General features: G+C 46.5%; 1 protein-coding gene across 4 annotated transcripts in view; it reads right to left on the reverse strand.

The window, feature by feature from the left end:
• MAPK6 (mitogen-activated protein kinase 6) overlaps window positions 1-18,974 on the reverse strand; it is a 30,831-nt gene extending 11,857 nt beyond the window's left edge. For 2 of the 4 annotated variants that reach the window (XM_080395077.1, XM_080395074.1), the window contains exon 1: window positions 2,866-3,023. The gene's annotated coding sequence lies outside the window, so the exon portion shown is untranslated. Of the gene's footprint in view, window positions 1-1,761; window positions 1,781-2,865; window positions 3,024-18,773 lie in introns of those variants that run through there. The other 2 variants (XM_080395075.1, XM_080395076.1) reach the window with 2 other exon arrangements.
• Between the last annotated feature and the right edge of the window lie 987 nt (window positions 18,975-19,961).

The following is a 19,961-nucleotide window of genomic DNA, read 5'->3' on the forward strand; positions in this document are numbered from 1 at the left end:
CCTTGTCTAAACAAACAAAAAATCCTCAGGCTTCTAAACTAACCCCATGCACTAACTACACTTACCTCCTCTTTCACATTAAAGACGTGCTACTTTCACTGTGCCAGTTTGCTCTCTCACCTAGCACAGCCCTTCGCTCGCATGCCACAGCCCCTTCTACAGCCCCTTCGGTGCCGTTGCCTGTCGGCCGGCCCTCACCCAGGACTGCAGCTCCCAGAGCATCGCTTGCGCCAGGGAAGGAGCTGAACTCTCACTTCCCCATCCACGAGTTAATAGCAAACAGACATTTAAGACAAATAGTCCCATGGATCAGAAGCAAATAGGAGGGACAGAATATAAAAAGTTAACCCCAAACTCGCCTTCACTCTAAGGTAATTACTTCAAGGGTAATCAACTAGAAGAAACCGAGGCTTTTCTCAAGCCAAAAATAAGCTCAGGGTAACAAATTTTCTTCTTTGCATTTTATAGTAATTTTTAACTTTGGAAAATGATGAGGTGCATTTTTTAAAACATTAATACTTATGAAGAGTGACCTCAACACCCATTAAGTTTACTTATTTTCAGTTTCAATGAAAGTTGTAACTGTCAGCCCAACTGTCTTGAAAATATAAACTAAATAAACAAAACTGACAAATTGCTCTTCAGTTGTGTAACATGCTCTAATCACTTGAAACACATGATGGACTATAGTATAAAAAAAAGGAGGGAGGGGTTATCACCCCAATTTGTGCCACATAGGCTATTCACGCAGGCACTGATGTTTTCATTTAGGCTGTCACCTTGCCACGGCTACCTTTCTTTTTTTTTAAGCAGTACTTTTATTCTTTCCTCCCACAACATTTAAAGAAGGAAACACAAAGATACTAGTTTCTTAAGTGGTTTAAAACTACGCTTTTAAAACAGATCAGTTCTCAGGAGAGGGCAACATAAGTGACCCACAGAAGGGCTGTCATCTTTGAAATGATTCCCTGTGCTGGCAGACATCATCACACCCGACCAGCTCCACGCATTATGCAAGCTGCCCCTTCAATTCGTGCTCAACTTCTGCACGTGGATTTATCACAGTTTTCAGGAAACAGGATGTACATTGAAAAACGTCAAGTATGAGACGTTTACTTTTTCAGAAATACAAATAAGACTGAAAGATACCAGTTAATTTGATTACACAGACCACATAATGATCAAATCATTAGTCACAAGAGAAAGACCAAGAATGACTAATGACATATTATACAACTTGCTAAGTACTATCCCTTTGACTATAAAAATACGGGGCACAGAAGTAATTTTTTTTTTAGATCAGCCACGTTGCAGTCAGTAGGCAGAGTGAGTCATCACCCAACTCTTGAAACTGCCGCTTTTCTAAAGCCTCCTACTTGCCCCCCACGCTGTTTAGGGAACTCTGTACTGGCAGTCAGCAAATGTTACTATTAGTTTATAAGCCTTACCGAAGCATCTGTAAAAGCACACAAAAATCCACTGTTTTTCTGTATCATAAATCTAAACGGTTCGGTCCTCCCTGCGGGTAATTCACGGAAGGCTGACAGCCGAAGAAGCCCGCCACCAACCGAGCACAGCCTCCCGCACCCGGGCGGCGCGGTGCCTGCCCGCCGCTCCACAGGCGGCCAAACCGGGCAGAGGGCAGCGGGCCCGCGGCCGCACACGCCAGGCCAGGGCCCCAGCCAGCGGCCCAAACACCCAGTTCCCATTTTAGCTTTACAGCATACGTTTTCTGAGCCCGATTACCAAACCAAAGCCTACCTCTATCCTTAAGCCACCGCTTTCTGGAACTGGCAACCGGGTTTATAAACACACCGCGCTATCGTGACGTTACTTTTACACACACACGTATATGAAAAGCTTGTTGGCACCAGCGCTGTTATCAACGTTCGCACCGGCCGTGTGACCGTTTCCTTCGCCACAGGCCGGCCAAGCCAGCCGCCGGCGGGCCGCTCCGGCCGGGTACTGCGGTAGCCGGCCGGCATCGGGAGGGAAGCTGCCTCTCCCAGGGCACCTGCTCCGCCGAAGGCCGCCGCTCCGGCCGCCTCTCCTCCAGCTGTTTTCATAGTGCCTGGAGCTACTCAAGAAAAGCGCTAAGTCCCTTTTCCCACAGGAGATGCCCGGGGCTCAGGGGAGCCAGCAGTACCTGTCCCCACGGCTCCCGGCTGGGAGGCGGCGCCGGGCCCCCAGTGCCGCAGCCGAACTTCCGCAGCCTGAGGAGAGGCCGGGCCGCCGCCCGCAGCCGGCCGGGCAAAGGACATCCTTCCTCCCGCCGGGGCAGGCCACCTCGTCCCGCCGGCGCCGCTCCTCCCTCACACCCCCTGCAGACACTGGCGACCGCCCGGGCAGAGGGGGCTCACCCTCGCCGTGCCCCCGGCCGCGGGGCCGCCCCCCGGCCCGGCGCCCCCGCGGGCCGCCGCAGCGCGGAGCACTCTACCTTCAAACGCCCTTCAGGGCGCGGACACCGCCCCCGGCCCCGGGGGCCCCGCTCCGGCGGGAGAGGCGACCCCCAAGGGCCCGGCGCGGCGCCGCTCGGGCCGCAGCCGCCGGCCTCCAGGAGCGCCCCCCTGGCGGCGCCACGCGTCCGCCCCGCCCGCCCCGTCGGCGCCCGCTCGGCCCCCTCACCCCGGGGCCGCCGCCGCTGCGCCCGGGCCGCCGCCGCCGCAGTGCGGAGGGGCCGGGCCAGCCCCCGGCGGAGCGGAGCGGGGCGCCGCGGAGCGCAGCGGGCCGGGCCGGGGGGCGCCGCCACCGTCCGGCGAGAGGGAACAAAGCGCCTTTGTGCGCCGGGGCCGGGCCCGCGCGTGCGGCGGCCGCAGACCCCCCGTCTCTCCCCACCCCTCGCCGCCGCCGCGCCGCTGCACTCACGGGCCTTCCCAGGCTCATCGGGGGCTGCGCTGCTCACACGGCCGGGCCCCGCGGCCCCGCCACCGCCTCCAGCCCGGCGCCCGACCGCCTCGCTGCAGTTGCCGCTGCCGCAGCCGCCGCCATGTAACCCGGCGCGGAGGGCAGGGAGGGGTGGTGCCAGCGGCGGCTCCGCCTCCGCCTCCGAGAGGCGGGGCGGGCCGGGCTGGGCCGGGGGGCGGCCCCGGCGGGCGGGCTGAGGGGCAGCGCCGGCCGGCCGGGCCGGTGGCCGCTCACCATACGGAGCGGTGCCGATGGCTGCGACGCCCTCCCGAGCCGAGGGAGCGGCTGAACCTCTCCCCAGCGGGCTGGGCCCGGGCCCGAGGCGGGACACCCTCTCGCCGAGCGCTCGCCTCGCAGCCTCGCCTGCCTCCGCGGAACGCGGCTGTCGGCAGCCCGTGTGCCCGGGGAGCTTCGCGGAGCCTTAGAGCCCACTTGAGTCAAACCCGTCGAAGGAGCGGGCCTAGCGGAGCGAGACGCGGCCGCTGCGCACTGCCGCCGAGCTCGGCTCGAACTGGAGGCCTACGGGCACAGACGGTGGGCCTCCAGCGCTGATTAACCCGCAAGGCTTCGATTACAATTTTTGCTTCCTGCTCCCGTGTGATCGCCGCCGCCTGATGGCTGCCCTCGGGCCATGCTGCCTTTGAGAGCTGCCTGTGACCCGGGCCCTGGCAGTGCCTGACTCACCAGGGCCCGGGGCTTGGCTTCCTACCCTTTCCCTCGGCCGCAACGGAGCCGAAAGGAGCCCCGCAGGCGGCAAGGGGACCGGGAGGCTGGTGCTGTGCAGCGGGGGGGTGCGGGGAGGAGGGCCGGACCGGGTCTCCCTTCGAGGGCTGCAGGAGGAAGGGGAGAAGGGAGACAGTGAGGCCCGGGGGGGTGGTGAGGCCCAGGGGGGTCATGAGGCTCGCGGGGGGGGGGGGGGGGGCGGTAAGGCCCAGGGAGGGCGGCAAGGCCCCCCCACCGTGGGAACGCTGCTCCTGCGGGTGCTGGTGCCTGGGGTGGGAGCAGTGGTGGTGTGGCTCTGTGGGCCCGGGTCAGCCATCCCAGCTCCAAAACATCCCTCACAGCATAGAAACAACAGCATGGCTAGAAGGCAGCTGGGGGGAGTGGGGGAGGCAGGCTTTCCTTCTCCAAAGGGGACATTCTGGCTCAGGTGTTCTGTGGTCTTAGTGTCATGGGGGGACCTGGACGATCCCCCCACAAGCATCTACAAAGTGCTTGCCATTGCTGTCACCCCTATGGGTACCAGAAATGGTTTCGCTCTCGCTATTGCATCTCCCTAAACAGACATAGGCAGAGATACTAAGTCTACTTTTCCCTGAAAATCACAACTAATACAAGACAATAAAGCAAAATAATTAAAACATTATTTTTTTTCCCCCATGAGATTTTTAAAAGCAGCCTTAGTAGGGAGAGAGAGGCATGGAAACACCAGGCCTGTAGGTATCAGGAGCCTTACGCTTCCACCAACACTGTTTTGGAGGAACTCTCAAGACAGGGTGCGGTTTGCCTAGGTCCGTTGCATGCCTTCTCCGTGCAGGATGACTCAGAAGAAGATAAAACATTTGATACTTATTTTTACTGCTTAAACAGAGGTTATTTATACTAGATAGAAGTTACTCACATTGCATAGAGCCGTACAGCTCACTCTGCTGCCACCTGGGCAGAAGCATCCAATTTACCTTTGCACTTTTAAATCGTAATTTAATTTTCCTAATAAACAAGTCATGCGTCAACGTCCAAGGAGCTCCCTACCCAGCTTCTCTAAAGTTATTTAAACAACTTTTAAACCCCCTTTCAATTATGAAGCCAAGCATTAACTTTTAATGTAGTCAGATGCATTGCTAACTCTGACATTGCCCCCACTGGCAGGAGATGCAGCTTGGCCATTTGATAATACAACACTGTACTAATAGCACAGGTACAAATGTCAGTAACTGAACTGACACTTTACATTACAATATTTGCTAATTTATGGGCAGCTAACCATGCTGCCAACAGTGGAGAAAAGTCAGAAACAAAGTTGCAGTTCTTCTGCCCACCCAGCAAAACAGAGCTGGAAGATTATAGCGCTGGCTGCTCCAGAAGGCCTGTATTTAAATACAGTCTATAAAAAAACTGCAGGAGTGCATATTTGGAAGAGGTGATGTTAGGACGGCAACCAGAGCCAAGCCACAAAGTGTTTACTTGCACTAAAGCGAGAGATTTGGGACTCAGAAAAGGCAGGAGCAGCAGTGGTTGTATGTCTAAACCCAGCGCTATTTAGTCAATTAAAGAATCCTTGCACACATACAAAGTATTTTCACTGTGAGAGACAAAAGTGCAAGCTGATCCTAGGGTACTGTAGCAAGGAAAATTTTATATTACAGCCTTAGAAGCATCTGGAGAGTCCATCATCATACTGTGTCTATAGGGAATATTTGCTAATTCTCACACTGCCATTTCAGTCAGGTGGAGAAGTTGCACATCCACGGAGTTTGCTCTGCAGCAGCCCAAACTATTCGAAAAACAGTTTAGCAAACACAGAGGAGACTTGCAGTAAATGGCAAGCTTCCTGCCTGTAAGGAAGCACACACTCACTCATAAAAACTCACATAGTGCAGAAGTACCACCATTTTTCTGGGTTCCTTATTAATAAATCAAGAGCTACTTTCTTTTTTCTTCTTTTTTTTTCCCCTCCAAATTCTTTTCTGCCATTCTAAAAGCATAGTCTGTGGTAGGATCTAGTGAATGAGATCCTTCCATCTGGAGGAAAATCATGCAACAAGAAAGAGCATGCTGCAGCAATGTTACTTGTCCTCAGCTTCACTGTTTATAGAATTACAATGCATGTGAGAAAGAGTTGCTCAGAATTTAATTGTGTGTCACATGGCAATTTATAGCTATCTAATCCAGCAAATTGCTAATCTGTTCTTAGGTTTTTAATATCCTATTGATTAGGCTATAAATGACTGTGTCAAATTTTTTCCCAATTCCCCACAAGAATGCAATTACTAGCATGTAGATGATACGCTATATGAAACCATCCCATTCTAAAACATTTGCAGATGTTAACTGTCAGCAAAATGCAAACTAAGAAAAGAACTGGACTTTGAAGGTCATAAAGCCCAGCAATTAAAAAATAATTAGAACTGAAGCAATGATTCATTTCTTATATCCAAGTTCAAAAAGATCAAACAGTAAATTCCAATGTAATATTTCAGTCCTGTGTGCGAATCGTTACTCGTGGCATAAAAGGGAATTAAGTGTCCACACCCATTGTGATTGGCAAGGGAAGAAAGATTTGGAGACGGTTTGAAAAGGTTGCCCAAGGTGACTTGGCAGCTCCACGCTTTTGTCTCAGTTTCACTGCTTTGCAGGGCTTTTCTGTGGGAAATCTTTGTTTTCTGGCTTTATGCAGCTCACCCTAATGAGTCCAGGTATTTTCAGAAGAGGCTCAGTTTAAGCATGTACCTCATACCCAGCAGCCTCCACCCCCAGTGAAGATTAAAGTATCTAAGGTGATACCTGGTTCTTGCCCTGTCCCGCAGTATCAGTCCCCTGGGCAGCTGAATGTGCTAAGACACACGGGGAAGATGCTGACAGCAGATGGTACCCAGGGCACCCACCTGACTGCTCCTGCTTGACTTACACAGCCTCCCAAGGAAGGGAAGTGTATCCTAGGATACATTTTTGAGGGCTGACCACGCTTCTTACCAAAGTCTCAGATTAATTTTGCGCAGGGATAGGGATGAGTTTAGAGCGACAATCCAACTTATTAAAAGGGGATGGGGAGAGGTTCAAGAAACACTTGGTTTCTGCTGCCTCCTTGGCCGCCTTCTGCTTACCTGTGTTCTGCAGAGTGATCAGGGCCCTGAAGTACAGTTTGGTTTTCCTAGCACAGTTCGCAAGCATTTTTAATAGTTTGTTTGGGTCTCCTTTAACTGCCACCTTCTCCAATTAGCCTAGTTCTCTGCAGGTGTTAAGCAAAGCCTTTACAAATCCCTTGGTCTTCCAGCTTACAGTTTCATAGTGCTGACATTCAGCACAAACAGTGCAGATAAATTTGAGTTTCACTGACAACCTGACAGCTCAGGTAGCTTCACTTCTTGGGCACCTCCATTTCCTGGTAAAGGCCAGACTACACCTTCCATACTGGATGTAGGAGTTTTTTATTTGTTCTTTTTTAACACAAAACATTTTGCTAATGAATGCTCTCTGGGCTTGCAGACTTTATAAAGTTTTCGTAATAGATCTTAAAGTATACTTCATGCCAGCATTATTAGCGGGTAACCACATGGAAGTTGCTATCTTAAAAACTTTGAAGAAATTTTTGTGTCAAAATCCTATTTTAGTTAAAGTTTACTTAGCAGGAGCCAAAGCTACCTGGGCACAGACAGCATGCCATCACCTCATTTGCACTCACTTGGTGGAATGGGCTTTGCTAGAGCAAGCTTTGTATCGTCTACATTCTGATCAGGAAAGAAGCTATAATAATATTAGGGGACTTAGAAGAAAGGAAAAAGGTAAACCCTAAGATCTTTATCCCTGTGTGAAACAATAGATAGACTGGAATAGTACAGACGATTAACAGAGATCAATTCAGACCAAAGGCAGCAAAGTACAAAGGGCAAATGAAGGTGGAAAAAGAAAGTCACAGAAGATGTTCAACTTTGAGGTTAGAACTAAATGGGTTCTGTGACATACTTTGGAAATTCTGTGAATCTGCAGGAAAGAAAGTCATTAAATGCTTAAAACAGAACAAGTCATTCTTCCCCCTTGGTAGATCATCAGCAATCTAGGACACTTCGGTATAGCTAGCTGCATGCAGGCTCCCTGCTTAATATCATACATTTTTATTAAGTCAGGTAATTCCATTGCCTACTTTTTCTATGTCTTAAGCAACACTTAGCACAGGGGACAGAGCAGCTCAAAGTTGTGGTAATACTGGGAGAAGAGGAAAGCTTAGAAAACTTGCCTTGTAGCTGGTCATCACTGAAATCATCAGCCCTCTGTGTGTGAAATTCACTTGTAGGGCTGGAGCTCTCCCAGATTTCTCAGCTTTTCATTAATTCCTCGTTTAGTTAACCTTGCATAGAGATAGCTATCAGTATTTCATGCACAGAATAGCAAATGTAGAAAAATTTACCAAGGTAGGTAATTAAGGCAGTATGTATTAGGTTTAATCACCTTTTAAAGGATGACTAGCACCAACATTTTCACACTTGGATGCTCCAAGTGACCTGAGTTGCTTCTAACTTCCCAGCACGTGATGTGTGCTGGAGCCAGGCTGCAGATCCAGTCAGTGGATGAATCTACAGCTGAAAAACATTCTACAGAAAGGAGCAGGGCTGTTGTGACAAGGCAAAGTGTAGGATGAAGTGGAAACAAGAAGCACCAAATGTTTTTTTCTCAGCACTTCAGGTAGGAGACGATTCCATGTGCAACAGTTCTCTCCTGTTTGGACCTGCAGGAAGGCACCGCTCTCATCCCCACCTCAAAACCTCAAGTGAAGTAGTCAGGAGAACGTGCCTGCCCACTAAAGTGGCATCAGAGCAATTGTCTAAGGCATCTCCATGCTAGTTATTGCACTGGCTGCAGTGCTGCTAGAGTTGTAAGGCAGCATATTACTGTACAGATATTATTGAAATACCTGTAATACCTTGAGTACTCCAATGTAGGGAGATGCCCTGGAAGCAGGGTGGGGTGCTCTCAGCAAAAAATGCATTTGGTTTTGGGTCCCTACTGGAAAATATGTCAGCTCTTGAGCAGAAGTTATAAAGGCCTGATGATGAATTTATGTAGACCAATTACAGGGTTTTGTAGAACTGTTGCATTTAATTGCAGAACCATACATACTGCTATTAGAACTGTTATTGTTCATTCCTATAAAACAGTAAACCTTCCTACATGCAGCATTTTGATTGCTATTGCATTACAGAGATAAAGCCTCTGCTGTGCAATTGTAAATACAGCTGGTGCTGCAGAGCTTGTCATTTACAGAGAAAAAAAAATTGGTCTAACATTTGCTAACATTTTCACCAACACCAGAATCCTCCTGAAATACATTTACAGGGGGCAAAGCTCAATACAAATACACGGGCATCAGTTAATACACTACTGCAGCAACCTGAGGCTACACAACTCTTACATATCGAAGAGCAACAAATGTTATCTACAAGCTTACAGGGGGAGAAGGGAGGTACATTGAGCTGAGCATTTAAAACACTTTCAAATATTATTTTTCAATAAACCATACAGGAATGGCACGGCTAGAAGTGAATCTTCATTAGCCATCAAGAAGATGATCTATTGCTGCCACAAGAAACTTGGAAAAGCAATACTAATTGGTCAAGAGCGGAAGAGTCTCAGACCTCTACTGCTACTTAGATTTGTACCCTGTAGAGGCCTTTATGAGTGGGACACGGACTCCAGTCCCACCTAGACCACCTGCAGCACTTTGGAACTTCTTATGGTGGTTTGTGAGAACAAGATGGAGCAAGCTTGATTGGGAAATGCATTAAAAAAATCAAGTCTTCGTGACTCCTCAGGCAAAGGCCATCCTCCATTCACTTTGGCCTGCACACAGCGGTCTCCAGCATGCCCACAGCTCATGGATGCAGCTGTTTCACAAGCAAGCAGCGTATTGAATGGCTAAAGAGAAAAAGGCAAGGAGCGCAGTGCCAGCAGGGTCAAGGCAGGCCAGTGGGAAACTGATGTGAGTGCTGTTGCTCAGGGAGCATTTCGTCTGTGGCCAACATGCTTTTTCAGGATTCCCAAAATAGCACTTATCATAAACAGCAGATTGACTGGGAAGCATGCTGCTTCACTTAATGCCTCCTACTGTCCCTGCAGACTCCTACCCCAGCCAGTCTCCAGAGGCTAAAGAGATGGAAAACCTAAGAAATGCGAAAAAATGGAAACTTTTTATAGAACATCCACCATCAAATTATACAGCAAATATTCAGCATCACAAAAGCTACATTGAGTCATTTCTGTTGTATCTTCAGGCATCAAAACACAAAGTTTTTATTTTGCTAAGAAATCAATTTTGGAACCATCTCTTCTCCCTTAATACTCTGTAACTTTTTCTCGGCGCGTGTTGTACTATCTATTTCTAAAGATTTCCACTACAAATACATGGGACTATTCAATTCCCCATATTCCCCAACTCCATTATATCTTAGCTTTTGTTAAGATTTTCTAGGATGTTTCAGGTTTTCTCAACAGTTTTGAGACACTTGCTGGGAGGGAACACATTTCCAAGCTATTTTAATTTTCTTATGAAAACCAGGTTTTGCCTATGTGCAAGAATCAGCAGACATTTTATAAATAGCTTTGGACAGCTGACAGGGTATGATGCAAGACCTCAGGCCACTCCACAGAGGGCAACTGTCTGAAATGCTCAGGAAAGAGGGACTTGGACCATTGACTACTACACAGGGGTGAAAAAAAAAAATAAACGATAGATGCACAGAAGCATCATTTACTACAGAGGATATCAGGCTTCTGAAACACAAGATCTCTGTCTTATTACAGCTCAAGCAAAAAGTCTATTTGCTTGCAACTACACTACAATGAAAAACAGTAGAATTGAATTCTCCTTTGAAGAAGAAAAACTGACCAGAACTGTCTGAACTTGCTTTGTCTTTTACTCTTGAGGATGAGATTTCCCCTCCTAACACACTGTAAATGCCAACACACATATTGGAGATTCTCCAGACTTCAACTGGTGCCAAACACTGGGATCATCTTCTTACCCTGGCATTTCCCATCAGCTTCAGCAAAGGCTTTTCCAACTCAAACTGCTTTAAATGGGCTCCAATAATAGCTGCTTAGAGGTTAATCTGTGTCTATTCATCTGATCCTAAGAACTGTTCCTCTTTGCAATAGTAATACGGAATGGAGCATCCGCTCCCTGTCTCATCAGCTCTATCAGCTTCCATGAAGATAAAGCACAGTAATTTAACCCCAAATAAATGCTTAGTTTGGAATAGGGGCAAATCTCAGCATTCTTAAGTCCCTGGAAAAACTCTCAACAGATTTAGCTTCAACGCAGTGACTCCAGCCTTCTCCCTCACTACCAAGTTGGCTCCTCTTCCTAACAGCAGCAAGCACCCCTCAGCCCACTCCTTACCACACTTTCACACTGCTGATGACTGAGCAGCATGCTATACATGGAAGACTACAAGTATTAGTGAGAAGTAGGTAGCGTACCTCCCCAGCAGATGTGCATTTTGAGTCATTCATTCCAGAAAGTGATGCGTTTGTCCTCTGCATTCCCATGTTGCAGTTAGGTCTTGTGCAGCGCTAGAAGAGCTGGCCTCGAAGCAGCCACGGAGCAGTCTCCTTTCTGCACTGGGCACTAGAAGTGTGTGAATGTGTAAGCACACAACACATCTGCATAAGGGCATTGTGATAAGCACCCACAGTGCTTTCTCCCACAGCCCCAGCATCAGGGAGGCTATCCTGGACTCCTGCTGAGATCTTACAACAGAGAATGAAATAGTTGATCCATCTCACAGCCATACCTCAGAGGCACCCTGCTTTCAGGGGTGGATGGTTTCTACTCTTCATTTGTAAGCTATCTGTTCCAATGACAGATAGAAGAGCCTAGAAGCACCTATGAAAGGAGTAAATAATACATGACACGTTTTTTGAGCTTTTGTACCGAGGAACTGATTTTACCCATGATCTACATTTCTGTAAGTCTAAAGAACTTGATTTTTTTTCCCCATTAAAGACATTAAATCTGACTGAATCTTTGTTATTTTGGAAATGTAAAATCTATTACCTCTGCTAGAGGTACAACATTGCTGAAACTGGGCCATCCCAAACTTTTTCAGACAAAGGCTATGCAAACAGAAATGGAATACATATGTCCGTTTATACATTGCAGGATGTAAAAGCAAATTCACTTGTTAGGGGTTGTTCACACATTGCATGTGAGCAGGAGAGAAGGGTACAAGAGAAGGTAGACAAGGCTGTCAGCCTTTGCAGAGCTCAGTGAGAGCTCCAGTGCATGAGATCCAACTGTCCTTAATGACCACAAGCATAAACCCCCCATAACTGTAAACCCAGACTTCCTTCTTTTCTGCATTTGGAAGGAGATCTCATATATCTTTTTTGCTTCTTGACCTACAAGGAAGAGTACAAGATAGCCTCCTCTACAGAGACGTGTTTTTGTACAGGGCTCATGCAAGCTTTTTCTCAGAAATACCCCCATAGGATACCCTGGTGCTGAGGAATCACTGAGAAGCTGTCCTAAACCCAGAAAGTTATCTCGTATAGGTAAACATTTCACTGTATAGTTATGCCTAGAGGTTCTTTCATGATCTGAATAGCGAGGTTTACTTTGCAAGTGAGCTGGAATTAAGAAAGATACAGAGGTAGAGAAACCTGCTTTTTAGTGCATCAGCATTCTCTTATCTCTAGCATATCTCTAAACAGTTTTCAATCACATTCAGTCAAAAACTGTTAAATGAAAACTGAAGAGATACAATATACATCTGAAGCTATATTCTGTGACAGAGGAAAGGTATTGCTCCCTCATTCTTTGTGTCTTGTGAACCACTGGGGAACCATTGAAGCCTCAGTTAAAATAAAATCAATTCTGATAAATCTATTTTAGTAAACACAAAAAGTTGCTAACCATTATCTCAATTTTCTTATTGTTTTATCTGGACACTCCCAAAACAAAAGCAATCAAGATGATTCAAAGAAGAGGAGTTTCAACCTTTGGACCAGCTCTAATTGCAATACTTAGTTCTCATGATTGCTGCAATTCAACAGACTCCAACATGATCAGAGTGCTCGTGTGTGCTCCCGACCTACTCCACATGGCTCCTGTCCATAATCTGCTGTCCCCCATGGCTAACAGCACCACAAACCAGCTGGAAGATCTTCTGTTCCCTTGCGTCCATTATCACAGAAGTTAGGTACACAAATGCATTCACTTGTGCTCAGTAGTGGGAGACTATTTGTGACAAGGTCAGGCTGCGCAGTGGAAGATCTTGCTTCACCACATAAAGCAATGAAGAACCAGGCTTCAGCCCCCAGACAACAGCAGGCAAGCTCCTCCTGGTAGCCTGTATCTTGACATGGTGGCCCAGAAGGGTAAGACTGCAGCTCACAAACCTATCAGCTTTTCCTTGCTGTTAACTTTTCCAGGACAGACAGCCTCTCTAGCTACAAACTATCTTGGGAAAGGTATACCCCCGAAATCAAGGATGGACATGAGCCTCAGCCCTTGCTTTCAGAGTCAAACCATCCTGCCGGGGCTGAACTAGGAGTCTTGTTACCGCTGCCCAAACCATCCTGCTCCAAGGGCAGCTCCAAGGAGGACTTAACACTCTCAAGCCTGTCTGTCAGAGATGCTTCACAAAGACTTTACAAGACAGTGCAATATTCATCAAAACCAAGGCGGTGATTTTCCCCTCCACCCAGTAAAGGTTTTGAGATGTCAGCTGTTTATTTTTTCCTGACAGACTACCCAAACTAGTATTTCCACAGCTGCGTGAACTATCTAAATAGTTCCTAGAAGTACAGAGTAAAGTGACATTATTACGGTTTGTGATAATATCCCTGTTTAAATATTTAAGGCAATTAATTTGCTTGTAGCAAAAATGATTCAAGGGCTATATGTACAATTTGCAATCAAAGCACTATCCTGTACCCTTTGTTTATCATCCTAGGTCTAATGATATTTATTAGTAAAAAATACAGATGTAGTCATTGCTGGGCAGCGCTAAATCAGTGACAAGGCTTGACAGGCTATTGTCAAGTAGGAAAACTTCAACCAAGAACCTGTGGTACTGCCGAAATCAAGTGAAACCTCAGGGTAGCAATGGAAACTTTTGAACTTTTTCATACAGAGGAACAAGAAGCTTTATCTTCCTGATTGCTCTAATGTTTTAGATAGCAGGAGAACATGGAACTATGGGCCTTAATGTCAGGTAGTAAACTTCTCTGACCTTTGAAGGGAACTCCATGTGACATGACAATCACAGTAATCAGAACAAGCTCTATCTGCTCTGATACAGCTTTACTGCATGACCAGATACTCCTTTTTGTCCTCACAAGTGCTCAGTACTCAGTGCTCCGCTTCATTCGTTGCACAGGTAGTCCTAACCTCATTACCAGTAATTGGATACCAAGAAAAAATAAAATCAGTGTACTGCCCTATGTCTTATTCATCACATATTGCCCCAGTCTGAGGACAGAAACACCAGGGTTTAAGGGCTCTGCAGGTACCCAATTCAATTAATTTCTACAATCTGTAAAAATGTCAGGGTATTATCACTTCCATTTTCCTGAACTAAGTCACAAAGATCAAGGTCACAGCAGCCCTTAATAGCAGCTGCACAATTTAAGATTTCTAGAACTGAATTTTGCAAGGGATTTGTATTTTATTCCACTGTTCAACTTTTCAACCCACTTTGAAAAGTGATTGGTATTTCTTGCACTAAGTGCAGATCCCCAAAGCTCTGAATTCTCATTTTTTGAAAGTTATTTTAGGCTTTGTCCAGGCTTCTCTGATTTTCCCCAGCACCAGAAGACCCCGAATAGCTGTGCTTGTACACCCCGAGTAGCTGTGTTTGCACACTCTACGTGCCAGCCACTCTGCTCCCTCTCAGCTGCTCATCTAGTTTATCCAAGCCTCCTCCCATTTCCCAGTTTCTATTTTCTTTTCTCCTTTCCAATTAAAACCTCATTTTTACAAGCTTTTTCTCCCAACCTACTCCTTATAAATTTCAGTCCTTGTTTTTTCCGTGTGTGATTATGTAGCTACCTCCAACTTCTTAACTGCAGCCAACAGGGGCCACTAAAAGCAGTGCATGGGAGGAACAGTCCACTTAATTTCAATTAAGGTGCCCAAACCCAACAGAGCCTGCAGCAGCCCATGGATGCAGTCACAGGAAAATTTCTGTTTCAGAAGTTGACTGGGCTGGAGCACACCCAGGACCAACAGACAGCACAGGAATTTATCTGCTGCCACATCTATCCAGTCTGCAAAACCTGAGGTCTCCAGTTCATAGCCATCAAGAGATTTTCCACAAAGATAAAACGTGCATCTTTGATTCTGGATTTCAAGAGTGCCCTCCTCTTCTTATACAGGCAAGAGCCTTTTAAAAACTTTTCTTGTTTGCCCGTTTTTAAGGAGGACAAAATCAAGGCTCTCCTCCACCCTGGTTCTTTTAAAATGACAAAATAGTTGAGCTGAACGATCTAGCAAAGTTCAGATTTAGAAATATACCTGGCACAAAAATGTTTCCATCCAAAGAATTAGCTGTCAGCAAAGTCATGGTCTATTGAAACTGAAGCAAGCACTGAGGTGAAGGCAATCCCAACATGAGAGCTTTGCCTGAGCCACCGAGGGGCTGCGAGTGCCATGTTCTGCTGTGTTATGCCATTGTTCCCCACATGTACAGCCTCTCTCCATAACCGCTCCTCTGCCTCGGCAAAGGAACAGGCACATTCACATCTTCTCCTCCCCCAGCAGAAGGTACCCAGAAAGCCAACACAGGCTGCATCACCTCTCCAGGCAGCCTTCTGACACCCCTGGGGCTGCAAAGCTGCTAGCTGTCAGGGAAGGTGGTGGTGAAAGGGACTCCCTACCCAGGAACGCATTGAGGACTAAAGAAGGTGGACCAGAGAGCTTCTGAGAAAGACATGACCCTGTCAGTGTTTTCCCCGCGGGTCAGTGAGAGGTTGCTGGGGGGGCACGGGGAAGCCCCACAGCAGTACTTGCTGCTGGGATACAGAGGGCTCCATGCAATCTGCTCTTCCCCTTTGCAAAGGTATTTCGGGAAAAGGCTTTCAGCAGTGGAAAGCAGGAGGCTGTTTTTTGTAAGAAAATATCCCACTCTCCAGGACAAAGTTTATTCCTGTTATTTTGCTCTGACGTGCAGTCACACAGCCTCTCCTACCACCCGACCCCTGCTGCTTGCCCTGCATCCTGGGCGCAGTCCCCGCAGCCCCTCGCTGCAGCTGCCATTACGGCGCTGTGGGGCAGCCGGCAGCGGGGTGGGCAGGAGACCTGGGGTTACAGGGACAGACCTCAGGAACCAGGGGAATGCAACACTGATGGAGATGAGGAGATAAGTGTTTAAATAATCTCCATCATCAGTTTCTCCGTAATCTCAGTTTTTGGCTGGTTGCAGGGACGGACAGAAACCACATGTAACGGTATGCAGGGGATGGGGACAACAGTGACATTAGCCCGACTTTCTGATGGTTACAGAGGCTGTAATTTCTTTTTATGTCCACTGTACCCTATGTGAAAAGCATTTTAAGGCCTGCCCAACCCCCCAGATCCTATTATGAAGAGCTAGATCTCACAAAGCTGTTTTCCAACATGTCAAATTCAGGTTTAGTGGCTCTGTTTGACAGTTTTACGAAGACAGCATTAACTTCCAACTGAGCATAAGCAACTGGGTCACTGCACACCAAGAGTGCATGGCTCTGCACCCCGATGCCTTGCCTGGGTTAGAGGTACTTCTCAGAGCCCCCATCTCCAGCCTCAGCAGAGTCTGTCCCACCCCTCCATCATTCAGCAACAGGCAGGTCAGCTCCCAGGACCTTTACCAAGCTATGGTCATGAGCAGAAGACCTCAAAGGGAGACAGCTATGTCCCACCACTCTTGTTCTCCTAGCATTAATGCCAAGCGCATCAGCGAGCCCACCCGCGCCCACACTACAGCCACCTGTGGGACCTCTTGTGGGCTGGCCCCACACCGGCCACCGGGCACCCAGTGCTGCGGGGTGGCTGTCTCACCTGCAGCAGGTACACAAACTGCCTGGGGTCCTCCAGCACAGCGCTGGCAGCTGCGGCAGGCAGAATCTAGGAAATACATCCCCAAATCTGCCCTTGTGGTCTTTAAAACAAAGTTTTATTTATGCTGCTGATGGTGGCAAAAAGTAGCCCGAGTCCCCAGTCTACCTTCAGTTACAATTTTCCATGTGCAAAGCTGAAGCTCTGAGGCTCCTCTCCCTCTGCAGAGCAAACACAGCATTTGCAGGAATAAAGCTCTGCTTATATAAGCTTCCACAAATGCCAAGTCTGACAGAGGAAAAACTTCTGGTAAAAAATTATTTTTTGTCTTTTCAAGAGATCTAATCTATCTTCTGTGCATTCCTGACCTTCAGAAAGTATTTTCATCTCACACATTAAGTATAACAATCCTCTTAACAGGGGAACATTTTGTTAGAGCTTTAAATTGGGTTACGTAAATTATTTGTAGTTCTGACAGCAGGTTTCTCTTCCGTCCACGAGGACAGTTGTTACGAGATTGCTACAAGGTTCATTCGCAATCACAGCAGATAATCATCTGAGGGAACTGTTTGAAATGAGATTTTATCTGGGGGATATGCTACAAGTTTATCAAGACTTTTCATAAAAGCAGCATTGTTGCCAAAAAATTTGCAATACAGTAACCTGCATGAGAATTAAGAAACCCCTGATGTGAATTGTAAGTTGAGAAAAAAAAATATTTCCAACTCCCACAAACTTCAGGAGGAACAGAACACAGAGGGGAAAAAAGCCAACCTATGGTGGGACTGAGCATGTCTCAATCCACAAGTTTACTCTTGTTGACTACAGTGGGAATTGCAAACAGTCAGGATTGGGCTCTTTGTTTCCACTAAGTACTTGCTCAGAAAAAAGCAGAGTGGAAAAATTATTCAAGAAGTAACAGCACTACTCTTAGCATTACATCAGAGCAGTCAATGACTTAGAAACACATTTTGCAGTACTCTTGTCACTCTTTCTTTTCCCCAGTCCCTAACTGGGCATGGGGTTAGACACAGATTTTGAATGGGAAGAATTCTCAGACAGTAGAAGCCTCCCACATCCCTTTCTCTTGTCACTGGTAAGGCTGGTGAGGAAAAAAAAAACCTACTGATTTCTTCAGGAATGGGAAAAAAAGGGCATCATGTATAAATTGGGATTAATTTTTTAGGTTCTCAATTATATTTATGGGCCATTTAAAAAAAACAACCAACAAAGCAATAAAAGGGTATTTTATCCATATGGAAAGCATTTTGTTTGACTTTTAAGAACACTCATTTACTGAAACAAAATTTTAAAATGAAAAATTTCTTATCAAAATATGGAAATTTCATTTTAAAATCTTTGTAAGAGCTTTTCAGATTTTTTTTCTCCCTAAGTAACAAGGGCGGTGAGATAAAAATTTCATCCAATGCTAAATATGAGCAATCGAGTAAATCCAGTAAATCTGATTTCTACACTCTCCGGCTGGCATTAAGTTCTTCACAACAGTGGTCCAGAAACCAGTAAACTCAGCCATCCCCTCTGCAGCATGAAAGTACTTCAAGGAGTGACATTTTCAAGGAACAAAAACCAGTGGGTTTGTAAACCACACACACCCACACACAAACACAAGGACCACGCAAAAGGTGCTCAGCAGAGGAGAACCTTTACAGACAAAATTTAACATCTGCTAACATTTCCACATCTGCCTAGGAATGCTTTACCTTGGTATTTTCAATCATATTGAGCTCACTCAGGGTGTTTTATCTTTCCTTCACGTTCCCTCCCCTTCTTTGTTTGATGCCAAATATTTATTTTCAGCAGTCTATACAAAGTTGTCTCATGATTTTATTAGCAGTCCCTCATGTAATACTTTATCTACAGAGAATGCAATGCATTAGTGCTAGGTACAATGTTAGGTATTCCTCTGAACTATCTACAGACACTAGCTGACTAATATACAATTTTATTTATATAAAAGACAATGTATTATTATTTTGGTAATTCTCAAAGAGACAGATATGTTTTTAAGTGTTAGTTAGAAAGGCTGACCTTAATCCTTTATACTTCTGTCTCTCTAAACAAACAGATCTCACAGAATACACACAGATATTTAACTTACCATTACTGAAGCTATCTTTTGACTTCCTCAGTACCATTAATATTTAAGCAGAAAGAACAGACCAAACAATTATCCTAATGATACCACACCAGGACTAACAAAGTAATTTTAAAAAAGTCATCCAGAAGAAGTGAGAAGGTCGACCAGAAAATGCGAGTCAGGAATAGCTGTGCTCTGATGAGGAGGGGAAGGTTATGTTGCTGTGATATGAGTAGTTCACAGCTGTTACTCTAGTAATAATTCATCATATTAATATTTAAATGAGAGGAGGAGGAGGGCACAAGATTGTGTGTGACTCAATGGTCCCTCCCTGTCCTTAAGCAGAAAAATAGGCCACCAATACAGAAAGAGCATCAGGAGCTATAGAGTGGGAAGGTTTGTTTTCATTACCTCATGAATAAAAGTGGGCAAACTGGTCCCTGAAGAAGTCTAGAAATTATCCTGGTTTTACTCTTGCAAGTTAAATTCTGTTTCTACCCTCAGAAGCAGCCATTACCTAATGAACAAATCGATCCAGCAACCAGTGCTCTAGGTCTGTACGTGGTGTTTCTTGGATTTCAGAATATTTCCAGCAAGCTTCTACGCTTCTTGCAAAGAGCTGTCCGTGACAGCCTTGCCTGGCAGTTCCTCACAGGGAACTGCTGCATCTCTGCTGTACTGTGCCATTTATCTACAGACACGTTGATAAGAACCATTTCTTTAATCAGGGCTTACCTCGGCTTGTTCTATTGGACCATCGGGGTCTGTGGCATGGGCAGGCTCTGGAGACCCGAGGAGGAGCCGGAGTGGCTGCCTGCAGGAGATGTTGCAAGGAGCAGAGCCTCAGCCCTAGGGAGCATGGGGGAGCTTCAGGAGGTAGAGCAGCAACACCCAGCAACAGCAGGCTCAGCACAAGGTGGAGGGCTGGAGGAAACAGCTGATGCAGGCATAACCCAGACAGATGTGGGTGGCATCCCTGGCAGGAGAGGCAGCCTGACAACACTTGGTTGCATATAGGGTTGCACAACTTTATCCAACAGTTCAATATAAACACACCTCTCACGTGCTAGTTTTTTGGGGGTTGGGATTTTCTTTTTAGTTCTGTACAGCTCCTCCTTATTAGCAGAAAGAGTGTTACTATGACACCCTGGCTGAGCATCGCCTTGTTGGCTATATAACTCTATAAAGATAATAAGCAACAATTTAATC

The sequence above is a fragment of the Falco punctatus genome (genome assembly GCF_963210335.1).
Source record: "Falco punctatus genome assembly, chromosome: 7".
Classification (NCBI taxonomy): Eukaryota; Metazoa; Chordata; class Aves; order Falconiformes; family Falconidae; genus Falco; species Falco punctatus.